The 13817-nt window shown below is 41.7% G+C and overlaps 1 protein-coding gene across 16 annotated transcripts in view; it reads left to right on the forward strand.

Annotated features, from left to right (window-relative positions):
• The window catches only part of EPHA5 (EPH receptor A5), a 200134-nt gene that overhangs the window by 76344 nt on the left and 109973 nt on the right, over positions 1-13817 (forward strand). The window lies entirely within an intron of this gene.

A 13817-nucleotide genomic window follows, 5' to 3' on the forward strand; every position in this document is an offset into this window, starting at 1 on the left:
CCCTGTCCCTGCTGGCTACACTATTGCTGATACAGGCCAGGATGCCATTGGCCTTGGGTGCCAAATATATAGATATATTTATATTTATACATATAAAGCACCTATCACCATATTGATAAACATTCTTTGGAACCACTCTGGCTCATGTTCAGCCATCATCAATCAGCACCCCCAGGTCCTTTTCTGCTGAGCAACTTTCCAGCCACACTTCCCCAGGCCTGTAGTGTTGCATGGGGTGGTTGTGGCCCAAGTGCAGGACCCAGCACTTTGCCTTGTTGAACCTCGTACAACTGGCCATAGCCCATCAATCCAGCCCGTCCAGATCCCCGTGCAGAGCCTTCCTACCCTCCAGCAGATCAGCACTCCTGCCCGACTTGGTGCTGTCTGCAAATTTATTGAGGGAACACTCAATCCCCTCATCCAGATCATCAGTAAAGATTTTGAAGATATTGAACAAGGCTGGCATTGCACACAAGTTAAATAGCAAGTCACTCTGATTTGTAGGACTATGGCAATTGCTAGAACTGTGGGAAGTTGTAATATCTTTTAAAGCAGGTCTGCTATACCAGTCGTGACTTTTTCCTCTTTTAGTTATTTTGACACGAGGGTTTTCTGTAAATGTTTGACTTCTTTTGGCCATCTCATGACTGTGCAAGAGACATCCAGCATATTTCCTTTATCTTTGCCTGTCATTGGGGAAAAAATCTCCATCAGTAAAAACACATTGCAGATAACTGATACCTTTGTATATTTGCAGCCAGTGAGTGCCATAGAAAGTCTGCAGCTGAGCTGTTGGATGGAAGAATAGCTTGCTCAAAAAAGTGTTTTACCTTTTACAGAACTTTTTCTCATTTATTTAGGTCATCTGTTATGGGGAGGAGGGGAGCTATTACTCCTGCTATCTTCACGCTGCTTGTGATTTATTTTCAACTTAAGCATCATGCTGGCATCACAGAGGGCATTTACAGTTCCGAACCGAGTTGCCTCCCTCCCTGCTTGGTGGTAGTGCCCTATCAACTCCAAGTAGCAATTAATGCTGTTTCCCTAGAATGACTTCTGCAAAAATAAAATGTAATTGGAAAGTAGTTGCCCATTACAGTGATATATCTTGTCAGTGACTGATTTGTTATTTAACTCTAAAACATTTTATTGATGTCTTTTGAAAGTGACTATGTGACCTAAGTAAAAATGTTAAACTTATCAATCATGGTAAGGTGTCCTTGCTGGGTTTACCATATACATGAATTATGTAGCTTGTAAAATAGGCTGTTCCTTATTCTAAAAAAAAAAATACAGTGCTGTGCTACAGGCAGCATGTAGTTTTAATTTTATTAGTATTAAAAATAAAATGTTCAATAGATAAAAATGTTAAGTGCAAGTTACTTGGTTCTTTTTTGATAGAGCCCCTTTGAAGATAAAGATGCCATGTCCATAGTGAATAGTATTGTTGTTATTAATTTCCAAAACTTGAAGTTCTTATTACTTATTCAAGTTTAAAACTTGAAGTTGCAACTGAGAGGAGAATCACCTCTTTCCTCTGAAAACATCGGGTGTGAGGGCTTGTGACAATTTAGGCCTTTCTGAGCCTTACAGATTCCAAAACTTTGACAAATTTATTATCTTTAATATAAGAGAATAGTTTTTATTACCTACTAGATATCTTTACATTTCTGGTGGAAAGCAATATGACTAATAGCACTTGCTCCCCTCTTTGCTGCAAGAGTAATAACTGTGAAGGTTAGTTTTGAAAGCATAAATGCCAGCTTCAGCTGAGTTGTGGCATTTCTCACAAAAGCAGGGAGAGCTGAAGAAAAATATCTGTATTTCTCTGGAAAACAAGTAAAAAAAGGAGAGGGAGTACAGCTCTGCTCATGCTGAATTGCTTGAAATGCTGGAAAGAAGCAAAAGGACATTGTAGATCCCGGGAAGAAGGGTGGCTATGTTGTAGAGGAGGACCTGAAGGACAAAGTTGTCATGTCTCTGCTGTGCATGATAGTGTTAAGCTCGGTGCAAAGAGGAGTAAATTGAACTTGAAATCAATGTTCTCTTCAGTTGGAGTGTTTTCTGGGGCTAATGGGGAAAGATGAGCTTGGACCAATTAATTTTGTACATAGTGGTGCTTTGTGAGTTTCTGCTTTGTGATTCATCCTCCTTGTGATAGGAATAGATGCAAGAGCTATGCTGCAAGTGGGGGCTGTCTCAGGACAGGCACCTTGACCAAACTGAGGGTGAAAAGTCAAAATGCAGGTGGTGAAAGCACCAGACCTCCTCCTCTTAAACCAAGCAAACTCGGAACGGAAAATACTGTCATAAAAATATTAAGAGCAAAGTATTTGATGCTGATTCAAAGCAAACCCCACAGTTACAAAATTGCCACAGTTCTTCCATGCAGTAAGGGCTGATACCAACACTTCTCTTGCTGCATTGCAAGAGGAATGGACATCGTGCCGTACTGGAGTGAGACTTCTTTGATTTCCATTCTGTCTCATGACAACATCTGAGAATAGGCAGAAACTTTGGCATAATCAAATTGGTATTTATTACTCACCTGTTTATGTGCTCCATGTCTGGAGGATCTGAGCAGTTTATTTACAAGACTGCCCACATCCTCTTTCTTCTGCCAGTCCCCTGTATCATTGCATGTGATAAAAAGTGATAAAAAGATGCTCTGATTTGGGTCTTAAATACATATGTATGTTAATATCCTGTTGAGTAAAAATGCAGCTATGTAGAAGTTTTTCTAATTTCCTTCACTCTGTAATGCCCAAGATATTCGTTATATCTCATTTTATTACCCTATTCTTTTTAATTTTTATTTTATTCATAACAAATACATAGGATGAGCAGAAAAGATGAAGATCAAATACAAAACTGGCACCAGATAAAGAACTTTGTAACATGAAATAGGAAATTTCATGCTATTAATGTTCAATCGCACTGGAAGGAGGTAGGGTGAGTTAGGGAGAGAAAAACTGAAAAGATGTGGCAAGAGCGCTGGGCTTGGGATTCTTCTGCCTGTAAAAAAAAAAGAGTCTGGGTCATGTGATTGTCCTCAAAGCAGCAATGTAGCTGGGAGTGATGACCTTTACCAGTATTTATCTTCACTGTGGAAATTCTTTATCTTGTTTCTTAACTGGGATAACAGATCAATAAACCTTGTGCTCTTTAAGAAACAAACGCTTGAGGAATTTGGCCTCTTGGCCTCCTGTCCTGCTGCAGAGCTGGGGGAGTGGGGCTGTCTCTGGACAAGGTTCACAAACTGCCTCATCTCATTCCTCAGCCATAAATAATATTCTAGCTGGGATATGCTGCGTGTAGGGCATGCATACAAAACTGTCAGCTCACAATTGGTCCAAGCAGGTGCAATCCATAATGTAGCTGAATGAGGGGAAACCAAGCTGTATCTGAGCTTGAACATCAACAATGGGATAGACTGAAGGAAAGCTGTAAATGCCTGATGAGGAGGTAAAACATTTAGGTTTTGTAACGTATTGCAATTTGTGAGTTGGACAGCAATAATGTGAAATAGCAAGAGACACAGTCTCCAAATTTCTGCTCCTCACTGAGTTGTGATATGATCCTCAAGCACAAACTTCATGGAGATGTGGTAGTAGCAGGAAAGACTGCACCACACTATTACTCAGATCTGTGCATCTAGCAACACTTACAAAGTCTTTTGACAGGAGGTCCTTAAGCTTTGATGCCCAAGTCTACATTTTAAGCAGTAACAATTAAAATTAAGGGATATCAGTTTTTAAAAGTAGGAATGTCTTGTTTGATTCAGAGCTGTTGCTGAAGATGTTAGAAGCTTTTGTGGCTTCTGGCATTCACCATTGGCCGGTTCATGCCTGCAGAAGTCTCTTCATGTTGTCTGCCTGTAATGTGCCTGTGGGGTTTTGCTCCATCACAGGCTCCCCAGAACTGATACTCCCAGCTCTGTAAGGCTCCTTGTGATTAACTTGTTGGTAGCGCATGGTCCTGTCCTGGCCGCCTTGGTTCAAACAAGCCCATGCTCCCATGCATCTGCTTTGATAAGGCTACCAAAGTCAAGTGGTAGGCGCAAAGCACGGTGGCAGTGGAAGACTGTGGGACGTTGAGATGGGTGCTTTTTGCAGACTGACATGCTGTAATCCACTTTGGTACTTTTGTAGTTCATTTCATTAGCTTGGCACTCCCTGCCTAAATATAAAAAAATGCATGCTGAAAAATCGATTACTGTCACTTGTCAGTGTGCCTCATTTATCCTGCCTCAATGCCTGGGGAATAATTGGCAACAATGGAAAAGTTAGCAATCTCTGACTGTCAGAAAGGTTGCAAAGACACAAAACAGGGTCTCCTATTGTGGCATTGGTGTATCAGCTTTGTAGGGGTTTTGAATCTGGGTTTGGAAGAGTCGTCCCCATTGCAAGTTCATTTTTGCTCAGAAAAGCTTCCCTTCTCTGAATTGCTGCCTGGGACAGTCCATCCCTTTTTCCCAGTTCTGTAAACCTGTCCGTAAACAGCTTTCTATGAAAGCTGTCAGTTCAAAGAGCTGGAAGTGCTGCTCAGGAAAAAAGTTTTCTTGGGGCTTGTAGCTCTGAAATAAGCCTGCATGTATGAATCTGGTTCTCCCTCAGCTTGCGTTTAAACTTGGATAGGGTCCTGTGAAGATCCAGTATATAAAGTTTCCTGAGGTGAGGTAAGCCCTGTGAGCCCATGCTGCTTGGGAGACACTGGAGAGTTGAGTGTACTTGGAGTGCACTACAACCTTTCTAGTTGGAGATGTGGATTAAGGAGTAACTCCAGGCAAAGATTATAAACTTTCTAGGGGGTGCCTGTATTTTAGTCCTCCTAATCTATAATATTTTCATATTGATTGATTTGGTTTTCCTTTGTTAATGTTAAGAATAATTATGAATAATTATAAGAAAATTAAAACCTTAGTACTGGGCATCTCTGCTGCTTTGATATGGTTGGTTTATTGTTTTTTTTATTCCTGGTTAATCAGCAGTGAGTCTCACAGTGTCAGTGGGTGGTCCTCCATATCATCAGTTAATACAGTTCTGTGGACCAAACCTTGATGTCCTACGGTTTAAAGTATATTGATGGAGCAACTGAGGTTTTGCCCTGTCATTTTGAATTATATTCCATAATACTATTTCATGTGATGTTAACTTTCAACAGGGGCATGACTAAATGCTAGAAATTAATTTATTATTATTTTTACATGTCTGCTATTCATTATAGTTGATGTGCAGTTTGGCATCCTTTTGAAGTAATACTGCATCTAGCACTGATGACATGCTTGGAACATAATGAGCTGTCAAAAGATTACAGCAATGGAAAGGTCAAATAATCACTTAAACGTGGTTTAAAATAAAAAATCTTGAAAACACTGTTGGGCTGCTTCTTTACTGAATTTAGTTGAAATGTTTAAAGAAAACCCCCAACTCCCATAGATCTGTTTTCCTGAGATAAATGCTACCGAAACAGATAAAATAGAGGAAGAAGAAAACCTCTTACGTTTTAGCATCCTTTTAGAGAAATAAAAACTACGTGCCTTGTCTTGACAGGGAGGCACTCTGAACATGTTTTGTAAGCATGTTTATCTCTCAGTACAAATTAATTACTAATTGCCTGTTATGTGATGTGTTGAAATTAAGCTCTTTCTTCCTTATCATAGCTTGAGACATCTTTGCCTCCCACTTCTTAAAGAGGTCAGGGCTTTGGCCTCCTCTGGAATCCCAAATGAGGTTTGCCAGTCAAGCGTAGCAAAATGTAATCTCATCCAAAGAAAAAGAAGAAAACAGACCAGAAAATGATCTGATTTTCCGATTTCATGGCCAAGGTTACCCCGGAAAGTGGCATTTAAAGCCCATAACTAAGGTGGCATGCCAAACTAAGCACTAATAACAGAGCAACTGTGTGGAAAGATATTGCTTTAACAATTTTACAGTTGCTAAGTGTGAAAATCGTAGTGTGGGCAAGCTCCTGGAATCTGCGGCAATTGGTTCAAAGAGCTGGAATTGATGCTCAGCGAGAATACACTCTCGGCCCCTGTAACTCTTAAACACTGATGAGGTCGGCTCCTGCTTCTGCTGTTCAAACATAAGGCTGAACAGCTTCATTAAAAAGACCTTTTTTTTTTTTTTCTTGGAGAATAAAAAAAAAAGACAACACCACCGGATAGAAGGGGTTTGGTGGCTTGATAGGATAGTGTTATCAACGTGATTTTGTGCTGTACAGACCTAAAAGAAAAAGGATTAGGTGGCTGCACTTAAAGATGATGCATTTTTGCTTGTTGTAAGTGCTGTTCTGCTTTTGCTTCTCAGACCCACATGCTTCTCATGCACATACGTGTGCGCACACTTCCCTCCCTTGAGTTATGCCTGTGCACAGTTTTACTTGCTGAAAATACCTCCGTAATGCAATGCATTAGGCGCAATGAATGCCTGTCTCTGGGATGGGGACTGTGAGATGATGTGTATCAGGAAGGTGTTGAAGGAGCAGATTGAAAGCAAGCATATGCTCACATTTCTGAACTTATCTCTGGGCTGATATGCACTAGAAGTAGTAGATACCTTGGAAGAACAATCTGTTGAATGAATTTGTACATCAAAGGGGTGGCTACTGTCTAGCTAGATATTAAAGGCCACTAAACATCTACTACAAGGTATCTGTCAACCTATCCCAGCACAGTGAAGTGCTCACACTGGTGGCTGGATGTAGTAAAAACACCGCTGGGAAGAGAGTTGTCTGCAATGTGAAGAGGTGTTCTTGCCTACTGTGGCTTCACGGTGTGCCTAAACTTGGACAAAGACACTTTTGGCCAGGCTGCAGCAGTGCTGCAGGTTGATGGGCTGTCTTTACAAGGCACTGGGTGAGAAATTGCCATCTATGTTAGGTAGCTGCCCAGAAGTGATGATTTACAGTAGTTCTTTCTGTGAACGTGGAGACCTTTGATGTGATGCCTCCTCTTGGCTGTTTCAGTATCAACATCTTTCAGCTGAGGTCGTTTGAGTACCTAAATGCGGCTGCAGGGATCAACCTTTGCATAGCTGTTAGTTAAGGTTGCAGCTCTTGATCAGCTGGCATTAGTGAGGCTTGGGAAATTATCCCTGGTGTTCTTGGAACAGGAATTGGAATTTTAAGCTTTATATATTTGAAAGCATATTTATAACCTGCCATTGAAAAGAGTACGTCCTGGCTTGTGTGAAGCACAGCTTGGGAATTCTTTAGGGCCGGTGTAATTTTTGTCATGGTTTTTCTCCCCCCTTTATTTCTACCACAGCAACCTTTGCAGATCTTCTGTGTGTCTTTTTCTTCTAGCCCAGTTTATCTGTCGCCTTTTAAAGCGAAGATTCCTGTGTGATAGCACTAGAGAGGCAAAATGTGTCGGTGGTTGGCTGGGCTGCAATAAGCTATTTCTGCACAAATTTCTTCTCTCACCTCACGTTGATGTCAGCGTGTCATGTTTTCAGAACTAGAAGTCTAAAGCAGCTTATATTTAACACTCTCTCCAGAGAGAGCCTGGAGCCTGGCATGTTAATGTAGAGTAACAAGCTCTTTCAAGGACAACCCAAGATGTTGTCTTGAGAGCCCATGCTCTGGACCACATTGCACAGGGGTCTGCCTGATGCTAGTGGTGAGTACTTGGGCAGGTGAAGTCCTTGCTTGGTGGGTGGGAGTGAAGAGATGCTCCAACACAGGCTTCTGCAGTAGCTGCTTAGCCTGGCAGCAAGCATTTAGAGCTGGCTGACTTGGCCTAAAGATTATGAGTTTGTATTTCTCTTCCCCCCCCCCCGCCCCCCCTTTTTTTTTTAAACAGAAAAAACTTAGAAAGCATCAGAGGATTGAGGAGCAGAGAGGACTTTCACTGTTCTCATGCTAATTCTTGTCTGCCATAAGTACTGAGTCATGTAATCCTGCCCATTAACTCATTTGAATATCTTTACTGTACCATAAGCTTCAAATAAACTGGAGGTCTGGTCTAATGTTACTTGCAAGTAAAAGCCGAACTCTAGACTTCCTTCATATGGAAGACTCCTGGTGAAATGAAAGAAAACCAAGGGAAATGCTGATTTAGTTCTTTCTGTAGATCCCTGTACCACCAACCTCTCCACTTCGGAAGAATTATGAACTATGTGTTGCTGCTACCAGGGTGCCAAAAAGGAAAAGACTTTGACAGAGAATTTGTGCATATGCAGTGCCTATCTGAAAGCCTCTGCTTTCAGGGGCTGTGGTACCTGTTTGAAATGGGGAAAATAAAGCAGTTCCACATTGTGTCTTTGCAGCCCATCCCTCCTCCAAACAAACTTGAGGCATTGGGAAGTCTGGGAAAGGCTGAAACAACTGATCTCCCTTTGGGGAGCAGCCTGAGCAGCTTCTGATGTTGCGAGCAGCATCCTGGTGCCAGTGGCTGTGTTCTGGCAAGGCACTGGGTCCTGGCTGGGCTTTCTGGGGCTGTTTTTTGGAGGCTTGGGTTGTGGTTTTTTTCAACACAAGGGGTTTGAACGTATTTTCAATCAGGCTGTATTATAGTTGTAATCTATGGCAATTGTGGATGTAGATTTGTCAGATTCTCCATATTTGTCTTAAAAATTTGTTTAGAGCTGGCTCAGTCTAAAGATGCTAGAAAGGCTGTTGTTGTTTCAATGCGTTTGGCTTCAGAAGTATGTTGTCTGCATGGGTACTTAAAACCACATCCACTGGCATGTATTGCAGGCTTTTTTCTGATGCCCAGAATGTGCAATATGTATTTACCTACATAACGCTGATAACATTTTATAAACATTAACCCTTCATTCACTATCATGAACCATGTTTCTTGCAGCCAGAGATATTTGGACTCTCACCTGTCTACCTCCTAAATGAGCAGGTATGACCTCATACATTCGAAGTGACACATGGCAGATATTTCTGGGTTTATCAGTAATAGAGAGCAAGAATTGCTTACTTTTCTATCTAACCTTTTTGCGTTGGGTGGGAGGAGAGTTGGGGGTGGATATCACCATACTTGGCTATTCGATCTGTCGCATGCCTGAATCCAAGGTGTCACTGCTGGCTGACTGCTGGTATCTCTGCGGGTGGCAGAGGCAGCTGTTAAAGGCTAATGTGTGTTAACTTGGTTTTTTATATCTCTATCCACCTTCCAAACCCAAAGGGAGGGTGAAATGAGGAGCAAGTGACAGAATCAGGAAGAGGCTTGTAGGGTAGCCTTGGAAGAAGTCAGAGTGCTTATTGGGTTCAGTCCTTGCCTGGGCTGGAGAAGGGTGGGGGGAAATGATGCTATTTCTGCAAGACATCATTTCACTGTTGGATTTCTGATAGATGCTTTAAAATAAGAAAGGAGTCCAGGCTGCCAGCGCAGCCCCTTTTAAGTCTCTGGACTTTGGCTAGTCCACTAAATAATGAATATCTCCCTTATTTTTTTTCTTTTTAATTCTTCCTCCCCTCCCCCCTTTAAAAAAAAAAAAAAAACAAAACAAACAAAACACCTTCAAATAAAGCATTACGTCCTAAACCACCCACGAAGGCTGCATTTGGTGTGTCTATTAAGCTATATGCGCTCAAATTCAATATAGCAACAGAAAGAGACAGGGTGAACATTAATTAAGAAGTCCACTGATAATAAGAACTGACTCCTCTGTAAAAATGATTTGTACTTGAAATACAGTATGTGGGGGAAAAAAAGATGTAAGTGGCAAAAGCTGTACATTGAATAGTCTAAAAATAAGGATATTTTAAGGGACAGATTGTAGTCTATTTCTAGACAAATAGTATGATAAATAGTATGATGGATTCTTTCATTTGTGCATTACTGCCTTTTAGCTCAAGACCTGGTACCCAAATATTAATCTCTCCTGAGGATTTTTTCTGGGGAGCATCCTTTTTCTGCATCAGTAAGAGCACTGACAGCTCTTTTCCTCTAAATTACTCAGATGGATGGGGTACCCAGACAAAGGAGTGTTTAAAAAAAACCCCACCAAAACAGCATGCAAGTAGATGAAGATCTAAATACGGGTACTTGGCTGCTAAATAAGTATTGTGCAACAGCGTTCTGCAGCGATGGTGTGGATTTAGTACTGCAGATGGAAGAGAGGGATTTCAGACCTGAGGTTAAGACCTGGTGGATTCCTATACTGAGGTATGTTCTGTTCTCTTGGACGTGTCTGCAAGCCCAGCTGGCAGGAAACTTCCCTGGACTGAGAACGCAAAACCCACCTATTCCAATTTAGATCAGCTTGGCTAGTGGAGGGAGTGAATTTCATCAGTAGATGTTAGCAGCCGTGCACAAAAGTAATGAATCATTCATTTGCCCTAATATCTTTGCTGCAGTTTGATGTCCAGCTGTAGCACAGTCAATTGGAGGATGCTGTGATGTTTGTGATTAAAATAATTAACTTATGCATTGTAAGTTATTCTTATGATTTGGTTTTGTTTCAGTCCTTGCCTTGTTCTCCATCCTGATTCATTCTTCAGGGGAATTTTGACCAGAAGCCCCAGATGCTGCTATAAATTAACCTAAACCAGCAGCCATGGTGCTGTATGGGAAGAGTGAAACTAAATGCTTTGAGGGTATATAAGGTATGTGCATCATCTGCAAAGCTTATTGTTGTGGACATCGTTATTAGAACAGCTACCAAGTGTTTTCATTAATGTTTATGAATGAAATTAAACTTCTAAAATTCTTCTCATAACTTTGACTAAGATGACCTTTTATGGAATGAAAGACTCTGGATTTTAGACAACCAGTGCTGCACCTCAAATCCTGTGTTCAGTTCTGGGCCCTTCACTACAAAACAGACATTGAGGGTCCGGAGCAGATCCAGAAAAGGGCAACAAAGCTGATGAAGGGTCTGGAGCACAAGTGTGTGAGGAATGGCTGAGGGACCTGGGGTTGTTTAGTCTGGAGAAGAGAAGGCTCAGGGGGGACCTTATCGCTCTCTACAACTACTTGAAAGGAGGTTGTAGTGAGGTGGGGGTCTGTCTCTTCTCCCAAGTAACAAGCGATGGGACAAAAGGAAATGGCCTCAGGCTGCGCCAGGGGAGGTTTAGACTGGCTATTGGGGAAAATTTCTTCACTGAAAGGGTGGTCAGGCATTGGAACAGGCTGCCCAGGGCAGTGGTGGAATCACTGTCCCTGGAAGTGTTCAAAAGCAGTGCAAATGAGGTCCTTAGTGACATGATTTAGTGGTGGACTTGGCAGTCCTGGGGTAACAGTTGGACTTGATCTTAAAGGTCTTTTCCAACATAGTTGATTCTATGATTCTATAAAAAACATGTGATGAATCTAAAATGGCTTGTGCTTGGCTGTTGTTGGCAGTAGCTGCTGCCTTGCCAGGTTTGGTAGCATCTCTGGATGTTGTGAACCACCATTACAGACTGACAGCCACGTCAGTCTGGACTGCCACAGTTGTCATTATTAATCATCTTTCATATTTTGTGATTTCCATTCCCAGATATGTCCCTTCCAATTTCTCTCCCCAGAAATTAATAGAGCAGGGAGTTTTGGAGGGTTTTGGCTTCATTTCCAGCAATACACCTGGATATGGTACAGTGTGCAAGTAGCCTTCCTGCTACTTGTTGAGAAATACACTCCTAGCACTGTGCATCAGTTACTGGGGATAAATCACTGTATGACTTGCCCCTGCCTGAAAGGCTTACATATTAGTCAAGTAAGTGGATTTGCCTTGAAAACATCCAGTAAATTCAACTGTTGATGGTTTTAAACTCCTCAAAGCAAATCTGTGCATCTGCAGGAGGACTCTCCTGCTTCATTCACCTAGAAGCAAGGTCAAAAGTTATTAAAAAGGGTCAGAAATGCATTTGACATCTGTGGCACAAACACACTCAAATCTTCATCTTGGGGGAGGGAGGGCCTTCAGGTAATGGGATTTAGGAAGTTTCTCTCCTCTTTAAGACCTTGTTAGGTGATGTGATTGCCTTGCCACCTAGTAACAGGCCAATAACATGACTTTTGATGGCTGTCACTCAGCAAGAGAAGTGAATGAAGTTAAATGATGATGATAAATTGCTTGCCATGTTGGCTGCAGAAGGGGTTAGGACAGGGCAATTGTCTGCCTGAAGCGATGCAGAGCAGGTGCAGTCACACCTTAGCTCAGTAATGGAAGTGCATTATATTAGACTTAATCTGTGCATGCATGTGAGAGCGAGTGCTCCAAGGTATTGTGGGGTTATAATTGTCATTAGATCTTTAAAAAAAATAGGAAAAAAACCCACTAGGTAGTAGGCAGAAATACGTTAATTTCCCTGGCAAGGTCAGTATAGCTCCAGAGAGGAGCATTGCTGTGTTAACTGGCATCGGCAAGTTCTTGGCTCTACATTTCTTCTTTTCCCCTCAATTTTTTTTCCCTTAGTTTTTCCTATGCAAAGTTCTTTTTGCCCCTGCCAGCAAATGCCCCACACCTTTCCATCATGACTTTCATTCTGTCTTACTATGGATTACTTGCTTTCTGCCATCACTCCTTGGCTGTGAGACAGTACCAAAGTTGACTTTTTCCCTGATCACGTCAAGGGAGGGGGTATCAGGCAGTGTTGCTCAGGATGGAGTGTTGCTGCAGGGGAAAACACCTAGGAAAGGACATATCTCTAGGGATGTAAAGTGACCGTAGTGGAGCAAAGCTCACCAGGGATGGTTCGTAAAAATGGTGTCACTCAAAAAGGTCCAATGTATTTCCTTTACACAAGGGAATTATTCCTGGGACTGGAGTTTGCTCCAAGCTAAGCTTGTCCTGACCAAATCTCTCTTACTGGTAGGATTTTGTTTGCTTCACTGCTTTCATTGCTGGACAAGGCCAAGAGCAGATGCTTCCCCAGGTCCCTAGTTGCTGGGATGTAGCAAGTGGGGTCTTTGAGCTACATCCATACCACACTTGAGATGAGCTGGGTAAACACTCTCCTTGCCTTTGGGGGGTGTCTGTAATGCAAAGAATGTATACGTTCATTTGTTTTCAATTCAGTTTTGAGCAGAGTTAATCTTGGGTCAAGCAAAATTATAGGGCAAGTCCTAAATCTGCAAATCTTTTTCCAGGCTTTTGTGCTGACTCCGTAGAAATAGCCGCTCAGCTGTGTGTATTGCTGTGTAGCTACTTAAGTCTGGCTAATTTTGGTTTCATAACTAAATCCTTGTTTGTTTTTTGTATTATTAGAGTGAGATTTCCAAAAGAAGCAAGCTAAAGTTAGGTTTCTAAATGTGTATTATACAGGTATGTAAGTGAAAGGTCTGGAGTAAAGCCTCTATTCTATCGAAGCTAGTGGTGAACCTTCAGTCACTCCTGGTTTTTCTGGGAGGGTTTATGTCCCTAGGAATGGCTGGGCACTGATTTGCAGCACAAAACAAAAATCCCACACTCATTCCTTGCCTAAGTGTACGACTTTTCGAAGCATTCAGTGGTACTGGGAGTGATTTGGACTTGGGTTGTCAAATCATTAAAGATTGGGCTTTTAAATGCATTTAGGTGTTTAATGACTGGACATGCAGGACTTCTGAAAACCCAACTCTGGTTTAGAAAGTTTTCGTCCAACATCTTGCTGTTAGAATAAATGAATGTCTGCGAAGGGTGCTAAGTATTTGTTGAATTGGTGCCTTTTTGTTTTTAGAGGCCAAATGTTGTCATTTTCCCCTCTAAGAGGGAGCGAACTCTGGTAGCAGGTCAGCAATGTCCCCTTGCTGAACCCAAATTCATTCAGGGAAATTTGCTAGATTTGTTTATAGAAAAAAATAAATGCCTGCTTAAGCAGTATCCTTTATTAAATTTGAATTTGTAGCATGGGATGAAAAATGTCTCTCTTCATAAAGGGTATACTTTATGGAT

Source organism: Strigops habroptila, chromosome 7 (genome assembly GCF_004027225.2).
Source record: "Strigops habroptila isolate Jane chromosome 7, bStrHab1.2.pri, whole genome shotgun sequence".
NCBI classification, from domain to species: domain Eukaryota; kingdom Metazoa; phylum Chordata; class Aves; order Psittaciformes; family Psittacidae; genus Strigops; species Strigops habroptila.